A 20,992-nucleotide genomic window follows, 5' to 3' on the forward strand; every position below is an offset into this window, starting at 1 on the left:
CAAACTGCTGAGTCAATCTCATCTCACGGAACGCACGTCAATCCTGCGCCTCATATTCCTCAAATACACCAAAGACTTTCCCGGCCTAAGTAATTTTTATGTATCGATTTCTGCATTCTTAGCTTTTCTTTTTCCTTTTATCCAACCAACCAAATCTTTCAAGGCTTAGTGAAAATGATTTCCTTCCTAAGGTCATTTCTTGCCCAAAAAGATCCTTCACATCCTCTAAACTCGAGTTACACAGGAAAACAAATTCGGACGGTATTAAGATTGTGACGGATTAAGTCATCTAGTCCATTTGCCTTGTTTTATATGTGAAAAAAAACCAACTTCCCAAAAAGTAAGTGGTTAGCCTAAAGGCACATCAATCTAATTACTAACAGAACTAAGACTAGAACTCAGGTTTCCTAACAACTCTTAATCTCATGCTCTTTTTTCTTACTATATGCTAATATACTGGGCCATTCTTCGGTGACCAATTACAACTATAAACCCTTAGTTATTTTATCTGCTTTTCCTACCTAAGACCTCAAGCAATTCAAAGGCAAATACTGTGCATGTATCAGGCAATGTTTGCTGATTTATGGTACCATACTCTATCCACAGATGAAATACTATTCTTGAATTTGCCTTTTTTTTTTTTTTTTTTTTGAGACGGAGTCTCGCTCTGTCCCCCAGGCTGGAGTGCGGTGGCGCGATCTCGGCTCACTGCAAGCTCCGCCTCCCGGGTTCTCCTGCCTCAGCCTCCCAAGTAGCTGGGATTACAGGCGTGCACTACCACGCCCAACTAATAGAATTTGTTTTTTCTTTTTGAGACCGAGTCTCAATGTCACCCAGGCTGGAGTGTAGTGGCGTCATTTTGGCTCACTGCAACCTCTGCCTCCTGGATTCAAGAAATTGTCCTGTCTCAGCCTCCCAAGTAGCTGGGAGGCAGACACCACCACATCTGGCTAATTTTGCTATTTTTGAGTAGAGATGGGGTTTCACTATATTGGTCAGGCTCGTCTCAAACTCCTGACCTCAGGTGATCCACCCACCTTGGCCTCCCAAAGTGTTGGGATTACAGGCGTGAGCCACTGTGCCCAGCCTGAATTTGTTTTCTTAATCAAACAGCACTAGACAACATAAACTACCCCATATTAAGAAAAATATATTTAGAAAGGTTTGTACTTTTCCCCTCACATCTGATACATGACCTTCAGTTCTCTTTTCCATAAAACAGCACTTTCTGTGTGTGAATTGCTGCTTCTGACAGCGTCAAATGCCTGAAAAGTACCAAATGAGATCTGTGGTAAACTTCTTTATGTTCATCTTATATGTTAGCCAAAAACAGTATTAGGTATAAAAATAATTCATGGTGAAATACTGATTTACCTTATGTTCTGCTCAACCATTAGTCAAAAATGTTTTATTAAAAAAAGAGCAAACAGTAAGTAGTGCTTCTCTCTAAATCTGTTCACTTTTTGCTACTTTTCAGTGAAAAACAAGTAGGCGAAACAAAAAGTGTGCCCCAAACACACTGCACTCTTCTGAGAGGCCCATTGTTTAACTGTGACACGGCTCAAACACAAACAACTCCTCAATTGTCTGCTGAAGGAGACTAGGGGTAGCTAAACATACAGCAGAAACCAACAGCGGCGTGGTATCTGGAACCGGTCAGCCCACAGTGGAAATTACTAAACTTAGTATTATCTGCTGGGATCAACTATAGTACTCCAAGTGTAAACCATATACTATTGAAAAACACAATGATTTTAAAAGCACAATTTCACTTTACATTTTTATTTACTTTTCATATAAATAGCAAGTGAGTCTTAATTTTTCAGTACATTATGAATGCAGTAACGCAGCACTAATTAATTACCCAGACATTCAACAATCTCTCATGAAGCTGCAAGAGCCCGAACACCAGTGGTCCCTCCCTCCCCCAGTCAAAAAAACAAGAGCCTCAAATGCCTTTGAGAGCAAAAGCATGAATGAAAACATTTCCAAATCACCTGAAGATGACAACACACACTTCTAAATAGAAGGTTCACAACTCAGAAGGAAAAGGGTGTTTTCATGTGGTGACAATGGCCATAACATCAGTCCCACTAGCAGCAAAGCCAGAAAGAAAAGAGGAAAAGGGAGAAAAGAGATGTAGAAAACACAAGCTGGGGCTGGTAAAAAAGAAGGAAAATAAAACGTCGCTTCAAACTCTAAAATAAAGGACTGGATAACATATCAAATCTTTTTAAATGCATGGATGGGCTAGTAAAATAAGAGAGATGATTCCACAGAGCTCCAAACCAAAGTGAAACCAGGAACTCAAAAAGAGTAAGCAATTTACTAATCTAGTTATTCTCGAGGGATTTTTACTAAACCCCGGAGACCTCATGCTTCCACTTTGATGGCTGCCACAGGGGACAGGTAGTAAAACCCAGACTGCCTAAGGTTGAAAAATTAACAGGACTCCCCTCCCACCTAAGGCTAGGCCTGAAAAAGGCTATAATGCACATAACGACCAATCAGGAATAAAACCCTCTGGACAGAAAGGAACAGGAAAACCTTAAGCATTTTGAAAATGGTGATGGCAAGAGGAGGAAAAATCTCTGAAAAACACAGATATGGAATGACGTGTCACAGAACACATAGAAGCAGCTTGAAAATAAAAGCAGAATAGAGCAAATATGAAAACACCATACAGAACTTTCAATAAGTCTGTATGGTAAACTTATTGGTAAGTTCTTTCTCACCAATAAGAAAAAATAAGTGAAAGCTAAAACTCAACATTTGAAGTAAAAAGCAGCGCAGACATAGTGTTAGAAAGAACTGATGAACAATGAACTAACTGCAGACAATGAGATAGAAAATATGAAAGAGGAGACCGGACGCAGTAACTCACGCCTGTAATCCCAGCACTTTGGGAGGCTGAGGCGGGCGGATCATCTGAGGTCAGGAGTTTCAGACCAGCCTGACCAACATGGAGAAACCCCGTCTCTACTAAAAATACAAAAATTAGCCAGGTGTGGTGGCACACCCCTGTAATCCCAGCTACTTGGGAGGCCGAGGCAGGAGAATTGCTTGAACCCGGGAGGCGGAGGTCCCAGTGAGCCGAGATGGTGCCACTGCACTCCAGTGTAGGAGACAGACCAGGACTCTATCTTTAAAATAAATAAAATAAAATAAAATAAAATAAAATAAAATAAAATAAAATAAAATACTATATATAAAAAACTTGCAGGATTGAATAAACAAAATGTGGTGTATATATACACATAAAAACTTCTTTAAGAGATGAGGTCTTGCTGTGTTGCCCAGGCTGGAGCACAGCAGCTACTCACAGACATGATCGGAGCACAGCACCGCAGCCCTTCAGCTCCTGAACTCAAGCAGTCCTCCCGCCTGGTCCTCCCAAGTAGCTGTCCTGAGACGACAGGTACATGCCACCATGCCTGGCTCACGAATGAAATTGTGATACATACTATTAATAAGAGTGAACCCTGAAAATAATATGCTAAGTAAAATAAGCCAAACACAAAAGGACAAATACTGTATATATATATTTTTAATTGAGATAGGGTCTCACTGTCACCCAGGCTGGATTACAACGGCATGATCACAGCTCACTGCAGTCTAAATCTCCTGGGCTCCAGCGACCCTCCCACCTCAGCCTCCTAAGTAGCTGGAACTACAGGTGTGCACCACCATCCCCGGCTAACTTTTAAACTTTTTAGCAGAGACAAGGTCTCACGATGTTGCTCAGGCTGGTCTTGAACTCCTGAGCTCAAGCTATCCTCCCACTGTGGACTCTCAAAGTGCTGGGATGACAGGTGTGAGCTGCCATGTCCAGCCTAACAAATACTGTATTAATTTCACTCAAATGAGACACCTTACAGTAGTCAAATTCATAGAAAGTAGAATAAAGGTCACTAGAGACTGGGGAAAGTGCAACATGCGTAGTTACAGTTTCATGGATGCGGAATTTCTTCTTCACCTTTTTTTTTTTTTTTTTTTTTTTGAGACGGAGTCTCGCTCTGTCGCCCAGGCTGGAGTGCGGTGGCGCAATGTCCACTTACTGCAAGCTCCGCCCCCCGGGTTCACACCATTCTCCTGCCTCAGCCTCCCGTGTGGCTGGGACCACAGGCGCCGCCACCGCGCCCGGCTAATTTTTGTATTTTTAGTAGAGACGGGGTTTCACCGTGTTAGTCAGGATGGTCTCGATCTCCTGACCTCGTGATCCGCCCATCTCGACCTCCCAAAGTGCTGGGATTACAGGCGTGAGCCACCGCGCCCGGCCTTTTTTTTTTTGAGACGGAGTCTCGCTCTGTTGCCCAGGCTGGAGTGCAGTGGCCGGATCTCAGCTCACTGCAAGCTCCGCCTCCCGGGTTCAAGCAATTCTCCTGCCTCAGCCTCCTGAGTAGCTGGGACTACAGGCGCCCGCCACCACACCCAGCTAATTTTTTTGTATTTTTAGTAGAGATGGGGTTTCACCGTGTTAGCCAGGATGGTCTCCATCTCCTGACCTCGTGATCCACCCGCCTCAGCCTCCCAAAGTGTTGGGATTACAGGCGTGAGCCACCGTGCCCAGCCAGGATGCGGAATTTCTGCTGGGGATAATGAAAATGCTCTGGAAAAGGACAGTGGTGACGGCTGTATAACACTGAATATACTTAATGCCACCAAACTGTACACCTAAAAATGGTTAAATAAAACATTTTATGTTATGCATATTTCACCACCAGCACAACAAAAAACCATGCTAGGATATGAGGCCCTTACGGCTCTGAATTTTTATTTTTTATTTATATATTTTTTGAGACTCATTGTCACCCAAGCAGGAGTGCAGTGGCGCAATCACGGCTCACTGCAGCAACCTCCTGGGCTCAGATGATCCTCCCACCTCAGCCTCCGAGTGGCTGGCACCACAGATGTGCGCCACCATGCCCAGCTAATTTTTGTATTTTCTGTAGAGAAAGGGTCTCCCTATGTTGCCCAGGCTGGTCTTAAACTCCTGGGCTCAACTGATCCACCCTCCTCGGCCCCCAGATTGCTGGGATTACAGGTGTGCACTACAGTGCCCAGCTAGCTCTGAATGTTTGTATCAAAAAAGGAGAACTTCCAGCCTGGGTAACATAGCAAGACCCTGAAGAAAAAAAAAAAAAAAAAAAGGCCAGGTGCGATGGTTCATGCCTGTAATCCCGGCACTTTGCGAAGCCAAGGCAGCTGATCACTTGAAGTCAGGAGTTCAAGACCATCCTGGGCGACATGGTAAAACCCCATCTCTACTAAAAATACAAAAATCAGCCGGGCGTGATGACATACGCCTGTAATCCCAGCTACTCAGGAGGCTGAGGCAGGAGAATTGCTTGAAACCATGAGGAGGTTGCAGTGAGCCGAGATCGCACCCCACACTCCAGCCTGAGGCACAGACCGAGACTCTGTCTCAAAAGAAAAAATAAATAAAAACAAAGAATGAGCTGGCCATGGAGGCTTGCATCTGTAATCCCAGCTACTCGGGAGGCTGAGGCAGGAGATTACTTCAGCCAGGAGGCTGGGGTCGCCACTGCACTCCAGCCTTGGCAACAGAGTGAGACCTTGTTTCAAAAAAAACAAATTAAATAAATAAGTAAATAAAATAAAGGAGAACTAAAAATTAACAAGTGAAGCATCCAACCTAAGAAGTCCAAAAAACAGTAAAATAAATCCAAAGAACGTAGGAAGGAAATAATCAAGATAAAAGCAGAAATTACTGAATATAAGACTAATATACAACTAAGAATATCAATAAAGCTAAAAATAGTGTCTTGGGCAAAACTAGTAAAATATCTCTGGCAAAAGGAATCAAAACAAAGAGAGTAAAAAATAAACATGATTAGGAATGAAAAGCAGCTCTGCCGGCATTTACTGAGCAGCAGTCACAGGCATCCGACGTCTGCACTGTGCGCAGCTCCTCGTGTCCCACCACGTGTTGATTTATCATTTTAAAACTTATAATGATCTGAACTGAGGACACAATTCTATTTCACATATGAAAATATTTTTCCAGTTTTAGCACACACTGAATTTTCCAGATATGCAACCACTATCTAAACCAAGAGGAGCTTGTACTTTTGCTCAGACTTTACCAAGAAGTTTATTCAGTTTCGGAAATCACGTCACTAGGCATACTGCGCTCATGCTGGTTGAGTCACCAACGGCAGAGTCCATATGATGAGACCGTACTGTGGTCACCCCTGTGTACAGATACAAGTCTCTGGCCACTGCATAATGGTTTTCAGTATAGTTGTGATCAAGTATTTACAAATAAAGACATGTATTTAACTATAAATTGTTTGCCTTTTATTTGTTTTTTTCTATTATAGTCAGGGCATTATATTGATTTTTTCCTCCTAAAATTCTGTGAGGATAGGTCTAATAATCCACAATTTTCATGTCATAGGAAAGCAGTATAACACATTGTTTAGGAGTACCGACTATATATATACCTTTTGACCCATATATCCCGTTTCTAAAACCCTATCCAAAGGATATACTTGCAAAAATACGAAAAGACACATACACTAGGCTGTTATTGTAGCATTATCAGTAACAGCAAAAGACCGGAAGCAACTCAAACGGTCATAAATAGGGGAATGGCTCAACTAACTACAGAACATTCTACACTCAAGTATTTTGAAGCTATAAAAACAAATGAGAAAATCGCTCTATATATTGCCATGGAGTAATCTCCAGAATATATGAAGTGAAAATCAGTTGGAAGGAAAAAAATATATGGGAAGCTATCATTTACCAAAGTGAGATGGGGGTGGAAGAAGGTACATCAATACACACACACACACACACACACATCCACACACACGTGGGTGTACTTATTTCTATTTTTTTTAAATGGAAGAACCATAATTTTTTCCCAGCTTTACTGAGGTATATAATCGAAAAAAAATTGCATATATTCAACATGATGATTTGATATACGTATATACTGTGCAATAATTATCACAATCAAAATGAAGACATTCATCACCATCCATAGTGACCGCATGGGTTGGGGATGGGGCTGGCGGAGGAACCATAATTTTAAAAAATAGTTACTTTGGGACAGATGGGACTAAGTTAAAACCTAGATTTCTCAGAATATACATTTTTGTATATTTGCTTTTGGAACTCTGTAAATTATATAAAATCACCAGCTTATGAAGAATGAACCACACCTGCTCATAGTAAGATCACTAAAAAAAATCCTTGTACTTTTTTGCTTTGTAGATGACATATGAACTTTATTTAAATTTACAATTAAATGAAGATCAAACTACGGAACAGAATTGAATGCAAATTGACAGTGGTTCTGTTCTTACATCTTTAGAGATTATGATGTCTATAATGGTAACTTTTTGTATTATATGTATTACACAGTTAGCAAACACTCATTAACCAGATTATCACCTGGTTATTAGCTCTATTATGTATAGAGCTCTATTATGTATTATGCCTCTATTATTAGCTACTATGATGTATCATATTTCCTCTACTGAACTCTACTCTTTGTGAGAAGACACTAATTTTTGAGAGAGGATGAGAAAATAAAATATAAAAACAAAAATTTAAAAAAGAGGCCAGGCGCAGTGGCTCATGCCTGTAATCCCAGCACTTGGGGAGGTTCAGGCGGGTGGATCACGAGGTCAAGAGTTCGAGACCAGCCTGGCCAGCATGGCGAAACCTCGTCTCTACTAAAAGTACAAAAACTAGGCGGGTATGGTGACGCTAGCCTGTAATCCCAGCTACTCGGGAGGCTGAGGTAGAACCGCTTGACTTCAGGAGGCGGAGGTTGCAGTGAGCCAAGATCACGTCACTGCACTCCAAGCTGGGCAACAGAGCAAGACTCGTTCTAAAATAAAAAAAAGAAGACACTAATTTTATAGCTCTCTGTATTCCCAAGGAGCACCTAGCAAAATGTTATATACATCATAGAAAACTCAAAATGTGTTTTTCAAATAAACGATGTTAGCCAGTCTAGGCAAATAAACTACTGCCACTTATCAAGTTGCATACTGAACGCCAAATCACTCTTCCTTTTAGTCCCTTTATTTAACTACCACTATAACGGAGTAATACCTGTATTATCTATTCGCACAGTGGGTAGGGATGGGAGATGGCATTTCACAGATGACAAGTAAAGAACACATACATAAGAATATGTCCAACCTCAGACATTAATGAAATGTAAATTAAGGCCTCAAGCAGATACCATTTTACACCTTCTGCACTGGCAAAAAAACAGGAAGGCTGATTCAAATCAAGTGTCACCGGGAATACGGCACAAAGAGAACTCTTACATACGGCTGGCAGGAGTATAAACTGGCAAAACTACTTTAGAAAATTTGGGAGGCTGGATGCGGTGGCTCCCGCCTGTAATCCCAGTTACTCAGGAGGCAGAGGCGGGGGACTGCTTGAGGCCAGGAGTTCGAGCCCAGCCTGGCCAACATGGCAAAACTCCGTCTCTACTAAAAATGCAAAAAAATTAGATGAGCGTGGCAGTGTGCGCCTGTAATCCCAGCTACTCAGGAGGCTGAGGCAAAAAAAGAAAAAAGAAAAGAAAAGAGAAGAAAAGAAAAGAAAAGAAAAATTTGGGCTCGGTGCGGTGACTCACAGCTGTAATTCCAACATTTGGGGGGTCGAGGAGGGAGGATTGCCTGAGCTCACTAGTTAGAGACCAGCCTGGGTAACGTGGCAAGACGCTGTTTCCATTTTTAAAAATTAAATTAAATTAAATTACATTAAATTAAATTAAATTAAATTAGAAATTGGGTATTAGCGGCCGGGCGCGGTGGCTCACGCCTGTAATCCCAGCACTTTGGGAGGCCGAGGCGGGCGGATCACGAGGTCAGGAGATCAAGACCATCCTGGCTAACACAGTCAAACCCCGTCTCTACTAAAAAAGACCAAAAAATTAGCCGGACGTGGTGGCAGGCGCCTGCAGTCCCAGCTACTCGGGAGGCTGAGGCAGGAGAATGACGTGAACCCGGGAGGCGGAACTTGCAGTGAGCCAAGATCGCGCTACTGCATTCCAGCCTGGGCGACAGAGCGAGACTGTCTCAAAAAAAATAAATAAATAAAATAAATAAGAAATTGGGTATTAGCTTGTAAAGTTGACTTCTATCTGTATTTTTTTTTTTTTTTTTTTGAGACAGAGTCTTGCACTGTCACCCAGGCTGGAGTGCAGTGGCACAATCTCAGCTCACTGCAACCTCCGCCTCCCGGGTTCACGCCATTCTCCTGCCTCAGCCTTCCAAGTAGCTGGGATTACAGATGCCTGCCACTACGCCTGGCTAATTTTTTGTATTTTTAGTAGAGATGGGGCTTCACCATGTTGGCCAGGCTGGTCTCAAACTCCTGACCTCAAGTGAGGTCAAGTATATATATATACACACACACACACACACACACACATACACACACACACACAAAATTAGCCGGGCATCGTGGCAGGCGCCTGTAGCCCCAGCTACTCGGGAGGCTGAGGCAGAAGAATGGTGTGAACCCACGAGGCGGAGCTTGCAGTGAACCGGGATCGCATCACTGCACTCCAGCCTGGGTGACAGAGTAAGTGAGACTCCGTCTTAAAAAAAATTTTTTTATCAAGCAGTTAACACTGGATCTCTTTGCAGACATTGGATGCGAGTGCCTTTCCTTTCTTTCTAGAATACAGAATATAGACAACAACACTTGTCTGTATTCTATTTTCTTCTAAAATGCACGGATACTGTTTTGCGATGAAAACAGTAAGCGATCTTCAATTTAAAAAATCTACTCATCTCGGCCGGGCGCGGTGGCTCACGCCTGTAATCCCAGCACTTTGGGAGGCCGAGGCGGGTGGATCACGAGGTCAGGGGATTGAGACCATCCTGGCTAACATAGTGAAACCCCATCTCTACTAAAAATACAAAAACTTAGCCAGGCGTGGTGGCGGGCACCTGTAGTCCCAGCTACTCAGGAGGCTGAGGCAGGAGAATGGCGTGAACCTGGGAAATGGAGCTTGCAGTGAGCCCAGATCGCGCCACTGTACTCCAGCCTGGGCGACAGAGGGAAACTCTGTCAAATACATAAACAAACAAACAAACTACTCATCTTACAAGCTCTCTCTCAAATACTTCTCTCACTGCCATGTGACCTCTGCTCTGTCTCTGCTCTCCTACAGCAGTTAATACCATTCTCATGCCAGTTACTGATCTCGTGCCTCTCCATTCCAAACTCATCCTTTCTGTCCATTCTGAAAATGGATCTGGGGCCTTTAAGCACTTTTCCTTTGCCAGGGCCTGATGCTAAGCTCTGTCGATACAGGGCGCTGGAGAGACATTACAGAAGAAAAGGAGTTTGGCTTCCTGGTTCCAGCTGTCACAAGACTCCTGATGGGCAGGCAGCTCCTCCAGCATCAGACTCCAATAGGGGAAGGTGGCCAGCAGCACTGAGTCTACTGGAACAGGGAGCCACCCCACATACTCCTTTTGGGCAGTTTTGTATCAGAGTTAACAATTCTCCTTGGCACCCTAAAGGGCAGATGTCCAGCAACTTTTCCAACAAAGAACCATTAAATGGCAGAAACTTCTCTGCCATTCGGTGATTTACAACCATGCTCTCTCCAGTAAGGTCTGGACCTCAGCTCTGGGGAAAGGAAGCGCTCTTTCCCAGGCAGGGGGAGGGGGTCCATCTCAGCCCTAGGGGTAGTAGCTGCTTCTTTCTTTTGCTACTCCAACATTCTTTAGAGCTCTATTTATTTTGTTACTGGCTAATCCCTCATTACTCAATTACACTGTTATAGTCAGTCAATTATGTTTTTTCATGTTCAAATTACCGTATGGCTTCTCTCTCCTGACTGGACCCGGAATGACAGAGTCCCAACCAACCGCATGGTACTTGCACACTTCCTTGAAATTCAGTCACCTGGCTTCTAACATTCTCTTCTTTTTTTCTTTTTTTGAGACAGAGTTTCACTCTTGTTGCCCAGGTTGGAGTGCAATGGCGCGATCTCGGATCACCGCAACCTCCGCCTCCTGGGTTCAAGCGATTCTCCTGCCTCAGCCTTACCGAGTAGCTGTGATTACAGGCATGCACCACCACGCCTCGCTAATTTTGTATTTTTAGTAGAGACGGGGTTCCTCCATGTTGGTCAGGCTGGTCTTGAACTCCTGATCTCAGGTGATCTACCTGCCTTGGCCTCCCAAAGTGCTGGGATTACAGACGTGAGCCACCGTGCCCGGCCCTAACTTTTCTTAAACTGGCTGGCAAGTAACACTTTCCATACATCTCTGTATCTATCTGACACTATTTAACATAATGCTTTTAACACAGAGGCACCAACAAACATTTAAACTCACACTTTGAATCAAGAGTCATAAATATCCCATACACTTTCGGTAGTTTCAGACCCTTATAAACAAGTAAACACTTTCTAATGACACATTTTGTTTCAGAATCTTCACCAGCAAAGCATAGATAATTTGGATAACATAAGAACGCATCCTTATGCATTCAAACTGCCCAAATTCACAGACCGGTCATGGTTTCAGGCCGTAATGTGGCTGCACATGAATGATGCTTACTTATTACTATAGAAATTTAAACAATGAGGTAAGAAATTATGCTCAGAGTCTAGGCGCAGTGGTTCACACCTGTAATCCCAGCACTTTGGGAGGCTGAGGTGGGCGGATCACCTAGGGTCAGGAGTTCAAGACCAGACTGGCCAACATGGAGAAACCCGGTCTCTACTAAAAATACAGAAATTAGCTGGGTGTGGTGGTGGGCACCTGCAATCCCAGCTACTCAGGAGGCTGAAGCAGGAGAATTGCTTGAATCCGGGATGCGGAGCCTGCAGTGAGCTGAGATCGCATCACTGCACTCCAGCCTGGGCAACAGAGCAAGACGCTATCTCAAAACAAACAAACAAAAAAACTGAAAATAACCCAGGTGTGCACCATCCCAGCTACTTGGGAGGCTGAGGCAGGAGGATCACTTGAGCCCAGGAGTTCAAGACAAGCCTGGACAATATAGAAGACCCTGTCTCTTTCGCCCATACAATGGAATACCATGACTGTAAAAAGGAATGAAGTACTGATAGATGCCACAAAATGGATGGACCTTGAAAATACTGTGTTAAATGAAAGAAACCAGTCACAAAAGACCACGTATTGTATCATTCTATTCATAAGACAAAAAATAGATTAGCGGTTATTTGTGGGGGGATATGAAATAAGGAGTGACCGCTATTCAGTGCAGTATTTCTCTCTGAGGTGATGTAAATATTCTGTAATTAGATAGTGGAGATGGCTGTATAGCTTTGTGAACACACTTAAAAAACCCACTTAACTGGCTGGGCGCAGTGGCTCATGCCTGTAATCCCAGCACTTTGGGAGGCTGAGGTGGGCAGATCATAAGGTCAGGAGTTTAAGACCAGCCTGGCCAGTATGGTGAAACCCCATCTCTACTAAAAATACAAAAATTAGCTGGGCATGGTGGTGTGTTTCTGTAATCCCAGCTACTTGGGAGGCTGAGGCAGAAGAATCGCTTGAACCTGGGAGGCAGAGGTTGCAGTGAGCCGAGATCGCGCCACTGCACTCCAGCCTCCAGACTGGGCAACAGAGCAAGACTCTATCTCAAAAAAAAAGAAAACCCATTTAACTGTATACCTTAAAGGGTGAATTTTACTGTCTATCAATATCTGTTTTTTAAAATTTAAGGAATTTTTAAGAAAAAGAAACCACGTTGGGCCAAACATGGATGCAGAGAGCAAGAGAAATTGACCTGGAATAGAGGCAGAGGCAAGGATGAAGAGTTTGCCTCTGGTGAAGAAGATACTCTAAAGAATATGCCAGAGGCTCCCAGGGCAATGCGAAAAGAAGAGTTCTAGAAATAATCTGAAGAGTGGAAGCATCACTGGGATAATCAGACAGTCTCGCGATGGCACTACTTCCACGGTGACAAAAACCATTTATAGTATTTGCTGTGTTCAGGAAAAGATCACTGGAATGACCTCACAGCTACGCCTCCTACCTTCTATGCCTACTCTTCATGCCTGGAAAACAGGCTGATGACAGGCATCTGGATTATTTACTCTGCTAGTAACATTTCTATCCAGTGACAGAAAAATATGAGAATAAAAATGTGTAGTTTTTCCATTTTTAATAAACTACCATCCTCGGATGGGTGTGGTGACTCACGCCTGTAATGCCAGCACTCTGGGACACTGAGGCGGGCAGATCACTTGAGGTCAGGAGGTCAAGACCAGTCTGGGCAACACGGTGAAACTGTGTCTCTACTGAAAAAAATATAAAATTTAGCCAGGCATGATCACGAGTGCCTGCTGTTTCAGCTACTCAGGAGGCCGAGGCATGAGAATCACCCGAACCCAGGAGGTGGAGGCTGCCGTGAGCGGAGATCGTGCCACCGCACTCCACCCTGGGCAATACAGCAAGACACTGTCTCAAAATACAGTACAGTACAGTACAATACAATAAATACAAAACAAAACAAAACAAATACTATCACTTCACTCTCCTACTTAAAACCTCCTCACGGTGGCCAGGCGCGGTGGCTCATGCCTGTAATCCCAGCACTTTGGGAGGACGAGGCCAGCGGATCACAAGGCCAGCAGATCGAGACCACGGTGAAACCCCAACTCTAAAAAAATACAAAAAAGTAGCCGGGCGTGGTGGCAGGCGCCTGTAGTCCCAGCTACTCAGGAGGCTGAGGCAGGAGAATGGCGTGAACCCGGGAGGCGGAGCTTGCAGTGAGCCGAGATCGCGCCACTGCACTCCAGCCTGGGCGACAGAGCGAGACTCCGTCTCAAAAAAAAAAAAAAAAACCTCCTCACGGTTCTTAAGGTAAAGCCCAACAGTGCATCATCATCAGGCTCCTAACTTTCTAGACTCATTTCATTTTAGTCTTTCCATCTTTGGGCTTTAAGTTTTTTCTGTTCTTACTGTTTCTTTAATTGCCATCTGAAGCTTTCGCACATGACCTCCCTGGACACAGGACTTTTAGTGCTAAAACTAGGAAAGCCATGGACAAACCAGAATGAACTGATGACTCTACTTTCTGTCCACCACCTCCACCTGGCAAACACCTACTTCAAGTACTAGCTTAAATGTCATTCTCTCAGGAAACCTCTGACACCTCTCCATTGCCACAAGCGTAGGTTTATTTCCTTTTATCTCAACATTCATCACACTGGATTTGCTTTTTTAATATCTGTCTTCTCTAACTACATAAACTCCACAAGCATGGACCCAGTGAGTATCTATCTTGTCGACCATTACATCACCATCACACTGGACACTGTGTTTGGCCCAGAGTAGGTGATGAGCCATTATTTCTTGAATGAATACATCAGTGAATGAAAGGATTTCATCTGTGACAGCATCAGAATTAAAGGGTTTTTTCTTCTTTAGACTAGTGGAGACCCAGGCAAGTCTGAAGATACATTCACTATTCTCTCTCTTTTAAAGTCACTATTCCAGAAAGCTAAGACGAACGCTCCATTTATCTTGTTCATCACAACTGATAAAACTGACCCAGAAACCTCATCCCTTAAGCACCGTATGTTCAAGATGAGACCCCAGGTCATTAGTCTAAACTCTCACTATTCAATCTCTAATGCAAGTATTCTCAGTATTTATAGCAGATCATCTTCCTAACCAGAAGATGGGATTCCAGGCAACAGGAACAGTAAGTATGATGTAGCTCATGAGACAGCAAGGAGATCACAGGGCAGAGGTAGCAAGCAGTGGGAAAAAAAACTAGGCTGAGTGGAGCCAGAAAGGTGCAGGTGCTGGGCATAGGAAGCACCTGGAAATTTGAAAGGTTTGGTGCTAATAATTTTTTCTATCCTTATATAATAAAAGTAGTACATGATCATCACAAAAACCTCAAACCAGAATAAAGTCTAAAATAAAAAAAGAATAACCCTAAGTCCACTTCTCAGAGATACCTGTTTTTGATATTTTCACACTAGAAGTTACTAAGCAGGGAAATGACAGAATGGAAAAAATAACAGAAACTCTTCGTAAATCTCTCCTGCTGGATACAGTGAGTTCCAGATTTCTCTTCAAAGAATCAGTATTGTCCTCCATTTTAAAGTTTAACTTTCGCATAGTTTCAGTAAACAACCTTTTCCACCAGTTTTAATCAGTAGTTCACATCTGTTACCCCGGTCGCCTGCTCCATCCTGACTCATCCTGACTCATCCTGGTCACCTGCTTTGACCTGAGTCACCCCAGTCACCTGCTCTGACCTAAGTCACCTTTAGTTACCTGTTCCTAACCACCCTTCCCACTAAACCACTCACCCCGCCACTCTGGCTCATACCTCTGGTCTCTTTAAAAAACAGTCAACTGGAATTAGCTTAGACCGTACGGTCCAACCCTAGATTAGACTGTACGGTCCAACCCTAGATTAGACTGTACGGTCCAACCCTAGATTAGACTGTACGGTCCAACCCTAGATGAGACTGTACGGTCCAACCCTAGATTAGACTGTACGGTCCAACCCTAGATTAGACTGTACGGTCCAACCCTAGATTAGACTGTACGGTCCAACCCTAGATGAGACTGTACGGTCCAACCCTAGCCAACAGGGGAACGACACAGCAGTAGGGGATACCCGTGTCAGGAATAAGAACCCGTTCCCCTTCCTTGTTCAGGTGTGCTCTCACCATTGTTCCATCTGCGAGGAGCACCCTTTCTCCAAAAGTAAAATTGCCTTGCTGAGAAAATTAAATTTACACTCGAGTGCTATTTCTTTGCTGCACCGAGGAACAAGTATTTTGTTTCTTTCTCTTTTTTGTTTTGTTTTGTTTTGTTTTGTTTTTGGGGATGGACTCTTGCTCTGTTGCCCAGGCTGGAGTGCAGTGGCACAATTTCGGCTCACTGCAACCTCCACCTCCCGAGTTCAAGCGATTCTTCTTCCTCAGCCTCCCACGCCCGGCTAATTTTTGTATTTTTAGTAGAGACGGGGTTTCACCACATTGGGCAGGCTGGTCTCGAACTTCTGACCTCATGGTCCTCCCGCCTCGGCCTCCCAAAGTGCTGAGATTACAGGCGTGAGCCACCACACCCAGCCCAAGCATTTTGTTTCTAATACTCCTAATGTATTCACTCATTCAAATATTTATTAAGTGCCTAAAAGAGTCTCAGTTTGGAGCTCACAAGTACCAACGACTACTCTGAAATGAGTTAAGGAGCTGACAGGGCCCAGCGGAATGCACTGGGAAGAGGGACCCAGAGCTCCTATTGAGATGAGAGTAATTAGGCAAAAAAAAAACCCCAGAATTGGCTTTTGACGGATGAAAAGGAATTTGTCAGGCGAGAGAGAGGAAGGGATCTGTATACAGAGGCCACAGGGAGTGTAAAGGCATTTTGTAATTCAAATGCGACCCTTTTTCTCTTTTTCTTCTTCCCCTTGGCTTTCACTCAATCACATTTAAAAAGTGAAACAATGACAAAGCGTGAAGGAAGTCAAGTGGTGAGGCTCAGAAAATGCTTCAAAACTGCCTGACAGTAGGGAACAAGGAGAGAACAGGTCAGCGACAAGAAAGACTACTAAAAAAGCTGGAAGAAGGGGCCAGGTGCAGTGGCTCACACCTGTAATTCCTACACTTTGGGAAGTCGAGGCAGACGGATCATGAGGTCAGGAGTTCAACACCAGTCAGACTAACAGTGAAACCCCGTCTCTACTGAAAATACAAAAATTAGCCAGGCATGGTGTGGCACGCACCTGTAATTCCAGCTACTAAGGAGGCTGAGGCAGGAGAATCGCTTGAACCCAGGAGGCGGAGGTTGCAGTGAGCATTCCACTGCATTGCGCCACTGCATTCCAGGCTGGCAACAAAGCGAGACTCCGTCTAAAAAAAAAAAAAAAAGTCTGGGCACGGTGGCTCACGACTGTAATCCCAACACTTTGGGAGGTCGAGGTGGGCGGACCACCTGAGGTCGGGAGTTCGAGACCAGCCTGACCAACATGGAGAAACCACAGCTCTACTAAAAATACAAAATTAGCCAGGCATGGTGGCACATGCCTATAATCCCAGCTACTCAGGAGGCTGAGGCAGGAGAATCACTTGAACCCGGGAGGTGCCGGTTGCAGAGGGCCGAGACTGCCACTGCACTCCCGCCTGGGCAAGAAGAGCCAAACTCCATCTCAAAAAAAATAAAAACAAAAACAAAAAAGTCAGAAGAAGAAACGCGTAAACACTCTGAAGTCTAGTTTTCCCTAATTTTGGCCATGAACCCCAAATAGCAATTCAAAATGGAAAAATGGGGAAGGAGAGTCCATAGACATATGAAAAATTTTCAGCCTCACTAGATTTATCAAACAGATGCAAAATAGAACAAGATACCATTCTCCTACTACTGAAGTGAAAATCTATCAATCTGAGGTAAAATCTTTTATTGAAAGATGAAGGTCAAGATTGATGTTACTGCTTGAGTGATTACCTAAGTTTCCAAAAATTGAAACAGGCTTACTGTAGTAAATTACGGTATCAAATCAGAAATCACCAATGTAATCTGTCCCAAATCTCCACCAATACAATTTATATGAGATCTCTGAAGGATTTCAACTAGCTTTAAGGTCAACCGTACTGAAAAAAGACTTGTGACCCAGCCATGCTCTGCCTCATAAAACAAAGTTCAACCATCTGCCTAAAAGAACATATGAAGATACCTGGTCTCTCTCCACTAGCCATCCCTTTATTTGGAGACTCAGAGTCTGTTTTGAAGAATCAAGGCGGAATTAAGAGTTGGTCAGCTACTCCTTTGCTAAACAGACGCAGTTTTTGTGGCAGCCACAGTTCCTCATCTTCTCTGATCTCTCAACATACATTCAGGAAGACCACCAGGCGCAAATTCCAGAAAGCAAACCAGGAAGTGTGTGTCTGCACTGGTGTGCAGGTAAGGTTCCAGCGGGGCGGGGCTGTGTAAGGGCAGGAAAACCAGAAGGACACCCTGCTTCCTGGGAGGTTTAGCGAAGTAACAAGGAGAGTGTTATGTTGTGGGTGTAACATCAGAATCAGAAAACCCCTAACAGCAGCAAATGCTAGAAATCAGGGCCACTCTCATACATCAGCTCAGACTCACACAGACAGAAACAGGGCAGGGTAAGATCCTACTACCTTAGCCCAGAATACCATATGAAGAGGAATGTCTATTAATCACTGGAAATCAGGCTGGGAGCTGCGTATTCATCCCTCAGCAATACATCTGAGAAGCGGCTTCGTCAGAACTCCAGTCCCCTGTAGAGGCAAGGAAAACCCACACACATTTCTCACAAGTGCACATCAGATAGGACGTAACAGTCACTGTTCAATGTAAGCAGTAAGAAAGCCAGCACTGATCCCAACAACAAAAGAAAACCAAAAGGAACATCACCCTTCCCACAAAAGCAGAACCTAACTTACAAGGTAAATTACTTCAGGAACTTCCCGTCACAATTTGGCAAGCTACACAAAACAGGCCGCCTGTGGAGAGAGGAGACCAGGATGCGGTAAGATCATTTAAGAAAAGTGAGATAGATTTTAAAAGGATACAAAGAAATTAAGATTGCAATAGCAGAAATAAAGCCAACATTGGAAGTGAAAAAGAGAAATCAAACGAGTGATAAAAAGGGCAAACATCTGAGCAGCTCACGTAGGGGACAGAAATGGTGAGCCAGCCTAATAATTACATGTGTTTTCAAGGAAGGAAACAGAACAATTGAAACAAAAGTAATCACCAAAAGTATTATTGGAAATTTTTGAAAAAGCACCAAGTACAAAGATCATAAGGAACTAATGCTTCAGGCAACATTAGTGAACATGTACAAGTCAGAATCTGTCAAAATATTAAAAAAAAAAAAAGAAAAAGGAAAATTCCTGCCACCATCCAGGCACAGGAAAAAAACAAAATGATTAATGCAAGGCGACAGAACAACATCAACAGAATTTCTGAGGGAAGTTAGCAATCTAAATAATTAAATGTAGCTTCCAGGTACTCCTAGTGAAAATACTAGCTGAAAACGTACACTAGATGATATACATCGTAAATATAAAACTGAGAAAACTAGCAATAAGTAATGAATTCACATAAATAAGGTTTAAATAACTTGTGTTAATACTAAATGTAATTACCGAGATAAAAGAAATAATTAGGCTAGGTGTGGTGGCTCTCACCTGTAATCCCAGCACGTAGGGAGGCTGGGGCAGGAGGATAGGATCACTTGAGCCCAGAAAATGAGGTAGGTGTGGTAGCATGCACTTGCAGTCCCAGCTACTCAGATGGCTGAGGTGGGAGGACTGCCTGAAAGACTGCAGCAAGCTTAGGTTGCACCACTGCACTTCAAACTGGGCAACCTTCCTATATCTGAAGATTATAAGATTTTTTTCTCAGGCTGGGCACGGTGGCTCACGCCTGCATTCCCAGCACTTTGGGAGGCCAAGGCGGGCAGATCACGAGGTCAGGAGATCGAGACCATCCTGGCTAACATGGTGAAACCCCCGTCTCTATTAAAAATATAAAAAATTAGCCAGGCGCAGCGGTGGGCGCCTGTAGTCCCAACTACTCGGGAGGCTGAGGCAGTAGAATGGTGTGAACCAGGGAGGCGGAGCTTGCAGTGAGCCGAGATAGCGCCACTGCACTCCAGCCTGGGCAACAGAGTGAGACTTCTGTCTCAAAACAAAAACAAAAAAACAAAAAACAAAAAACAGAACGTATACATTCCAAATATCTGAGATAAAAGCAAACCAAATACAATTTACAAAGCAAAAAAAAGGAAACATTGATAGGTGAACAGATAAACCAAAGTGGTATAATATGTAGAATGGAATATTATTCACCCTTAAAAAGGAATTAAGTACTACAGGTTGAGTATCCCTTATCCAAAACGCAAAATGCTTGGGGCTAGAACTGTTTCAGATTTCTAATACTGGAATATTTGCAATATATATAATGAGATATCTTGGGGATGAGACCTAAGTCTAAATATGAAATTCATTTGTGGCTGGGTGTGGTGGCTCACACCTGTAATCCCAGCACTTTGGGAGGCCGAGGCAGGCAGATCACCTGAGGTCAAGAGCGAACTGTCTTGTTGACAGTTTCCCTCAACAAGACTGAAACTGTCTTTAAAAAAAAAAAATTCATTTGTGTTTCATAAATGCCTTATATATATATAGCCTAAAAGTAATTATGTATATAAATTTTTGTGTTTTTTGGGGGACAGTCTTGCTCTGTCACCCAGCCTGGAGTGCAGTGGCGTGATCTGGGTTCACTGTAACCTCTGCTTTCTGGGTTCAAGAGATTCTCATGCTTCAGCCTCCCAAGTAGCTGGGATTACAGGTGCACACCACCACACCCTGCTCACTTTTCTATTTTTAGTAGAAAACGGGGTTTTACCATGTTGGCCAGGCTGGTCTTGAATTCCTGGCCTCAAGCAATCTACCCACCTTGCCCTCCCAAAGTGCTAGGATTACAGAAGTGAGCCACTGCACTTGGCCAATATTTTAAATAATTTTGTGCATGAAACACAGTTTGCATTAAGTACTTATATATGGCATTTTCCATTTGTGATGTCATGTCAGCACTCAGAAACTGTTGGATTTTGGAGCATTTCAGATTTTGGATTTTCAGATTAGGGATGCTGAACCTATACTATACGCTACAAAATGGATGAACCCTGAAAACACTGTGCCACGTGAAATAATGAGCGAGACACAAAAGGACAAACATTGCATGATTCCAGTTATATGAAATACCTAGCAGAGGCAAGTTCATTGAGACAGAAAATAGATTAGAGATAGGCAACTAGGGGTTGGAGGCAGGGAATGAGGAGTTCAGTGTTTAATGAGTACCGGGTTTCAGTTGGGGAAGATGAAAAAAATTCTGAAGATAGATGGTGGGGAAAGCTGTACCACAATGTGAGTGCTTAATGCCAAAGAACTGCACACTTAAGAATGTTTAAGATGGTAATTTTATGTTACATGTATTTTACA

At 43.4% G+C, this 20,992-nt stretch overlaps 1 protein-coding gene across 2 annotated transcripts in view; it reads right to left on the reverse strand.

Moving 5' to 3' along the window:
* The window catches only part of PAK2 (p21 (RAC1) activated kinase 2), a 91,411-nt gene that overhangs the window by 59,536 nt on the left and 10,883 nt on the right, over positions 1-20,992 (reverse strand). Inside the window, exon 1 of one of the 2 annotated variants that reach the window (XM_038003120.2) lies at positions 3,324-3,434. The exons of the other annotated variant lie outside the window; for it this stretch is intronic. The gene's annotated coding sequence lies outside the window, so the exon portion shown is untranslated. Of the gene's footprint in view, positions 1-3,323; positions 3,435-20,992 lie in introns of those variants that run through there. 2 annotated transcript variants of the gene reach the window in all.

The sequence above is a fragment of the Chlorocebus sabaeus genome, chromosome 15 (assembly GCF_047675955.1).
Source record: "Chlorocebus sabaeus isolate Y175 chromosome 15, mChlSab1.0.hap1, whole genome shotgun sequence".
Taxonomy (NCBI): Eukaryota; Metazoa; Chordata; class Mammalia; order Primates; family Cercopithecidae; genus Chlorocebus; species Chlorocebus sabaeus.